This window comes from Leptopilina heterotoma, unplaced genomic scaffold (genome assembly GCF_015476425.1).
Source record: "Leptopilina heterotoma isolate Lh14 unplaced genomic scaffold, ASM1547642v1 Lhet_5931, whole genome shotgun sequence".
Classification (NCBI taxonomy): domain Eukaryota; kingdom Metazoa; phylum Arthropoda; class Insecta; order Hymenoptera; family Figitidae; genus Leptopilina; species Leptopilina heterotoma.
The window spans coordinates 45,001-47,500 of NW_025111134.1; the positions used below are offsets into that span (position 1 = coordinate 45,001).

Below are 2,500 nucleotides of genomic sequence, written 5' to 3' on the forward strand. Positions count from 1 at the left end.
TGGACAAGTGCAAACTATTTGATTTGTAACAACTCTATATACTTTGGACTTGTGATCACTCTGAATATAGTGGACGTGTGACAACTTTATATTCATTGGACATGTGAACACTCTCTACATAATGGACATATGCAAACAATTGTACTTGTGACAACTCCATATGCTTTTAATAAATTGGACAAGTGGTAACTCTATATACCTCGGACATGTGAACACTCTTTATATAATGGACAAGTGCAAACTATTTGATTTGTAACAACTCTATATACTTTGGACTTGTGATCACTCTGTATATAATGGACTTGTGACAACTTTATATTCATTGGACTTGTGAACACTATCTACATAATGGACATGTGCAAACTATTGTATTTTTAACAACCCTATATACCTTGGACTTGTGAACACTTTTAATAAATTGGACAAGTGATAACTCTATATACCTTGGACATGTGAACACTCTTTATAAATTGGACAAGTGCAAACTATTGTACATGTGACAACTCAACTTATATTATACCATGGACTTGTGATCACTCTTAATACAAATGAATAAGTGATAACTCTATATATCTTGGACTTGTGATCACTCTTTATATAGCGGACAAAAGTAAACTTTAGGACTTGTGATCACTTTGATTATAGTGGACAAGTGTAAACTATTTCATTTGTTACAACTCTATAAACCATGGACATGTGAACACTCTTTATACATTGGACAAGTTGTAAACTATTGGACTTGTGACAACTCTATAAACCTTGGACATGTGAACACTCTTTATACATTGGACAAGTTGTAAACTATTGGACTTGTGACAACTCTATATACCTTGGACTTGTGAACACTCTTTATACATTGGACAAGTGTAAACTTTAGGACAAGTGATGTCTCTGAAAGCAATGCGAACGGGGACTTAGAAAATTTTTTTCGATCGGATATGAGTTGGGTTTAGACGATTGAGAGACAATTTTTCAAAATGATCACTCGGCTACTAGCTTTGAGGAGGAAGCAATGCTTGAGAAGGAAGGCTTGTAATAATGTAAAAAAAAAAAAATTTTTTTTTCTCAAAGTACTTGGAGCCCAGTTTAGTCTTGTGTACATCACTTGGAGAATTCTCCCATAAGACATAATGCATAACACCATGAATCGCGGTACACTTTTTTTTGCGATTTGGATCCTTATAAGGAGTGGTATTTGAAAAATTTTTTCGATTGTATATAAGTTGGGTTTAGACGAATAATGAAAAAGCAATGCGCACCAAAAATTTTTCAAAAAAAAAAATAATTTCAAAAAAAAAAAAAAAATTTTTTTTTTTCGCTTGAAAACATTTTTTGAGTGAAGATGAGTTTAGTTTAGACGATATATAAAAGCAATGCGCACGGGAACTTTGAAAAATTTGTCGAATAGATATGAGTTGGGTTTAGACGAATTGAAAAAAGAAAAAATTGTATTTTATTGGTTAAGTACTTGAAGACCTGTTCGGGCTAGTGTACATCACTTGGAGACTTTTCGCATAAGAGTTAATGCATAAGACCATGAATCGCGGTACACTTTTTTTTTTGATTTGGATCCTTGTAAGCACAGCATTGTCACGGGTCGGCGTCTAAGACCAAATGGCCCTTATGTGACGAGCGCCTTGGGCGTTTTAGTATGAATTTTTTCATTTTTGAAAATAATTTTATACTTATACAACAGAGCATCGACTCACTCGATTCCGAGCGAGAATAAGTTGAAAATAAAATTTTTAACGAAAAAATGTCTAAAGACATTAACAAGACGACTTTTTCAAAGTCTAACGATGGGTATATAAAATTTATATATCTTGTATATAATATATTTGAGAGTACGTTTTGAAATGTACAAAGAACGGATTTCGAGTCAAAATATATAAAATGAGGGCGACTCAATCTGTAAATGTTGAACGAATGCCCTTATATAAAAAAAAAAACAAAAATATATAAGGAGAGCAGTTATAAAAATATATATTAAATATATGTTGTATGTGAGTCTCATCGTTTAGAACAAAATGTTTCTTTCGATGTTTAAAAGACCCTCTTCATATTATATATTTTATACTCTCTCACTCAATATTTATAAAAAGAAGCTTGAGTGTTCTGAGAGTGTATTATTTTATAATATTACTTGAAAGATATATTCAAAGCTCCCTGGTTGATCCTGCCAGTAGTCATATGCTTGTCTCAAAGATTAAGCCATGCATGTCTAAGTGCATGCCATATTAAGGTGAAACCGCGAATGGCTCATTAAATCAGTTATGGTTCCTTAGATCGTACCCACATTTACTTGGATAACTGTGGTAATTCTAGAGCTAATACATGCAAACCAGAGTTCCGACCAGAGATGGAAGGAACGCTTTTATTAGATCAAAACCAATCGGTGGCGGGCTTTGCTCGTCCACCGTTTACTTTGGTGACTCTGAATAACTTTGTGCTGATCGCACGGTCTCGCACCGGCGACGCATCTTTCAAATGTCTGCCTTAT

The 2,500-nt window shown here is 33.6% G+C and overlaps 1 non-coding gene across 1 annotated transcript in view; it reads left to right on the top strand.

Annotated features, from left to right (window-relative positions):
• The first annotated feature begins 2,163 nt into the window (after positions 1 to 2,163).
• The window catches only part of LOC122509067, a 1,917-nt gene continuing 1,580 nt past the window's right edge, over positions 2,164 to 2,500 (top strand). The window contains exon 1 of the ribosomal RNA XR_006302289.1: positions 2,164 to 2,500. This exon is cut by the window's right edge and continues 1,580 nt beyond it. This is a non-coding gene — a ribosomal RNA (small subunit ribosomal RNA).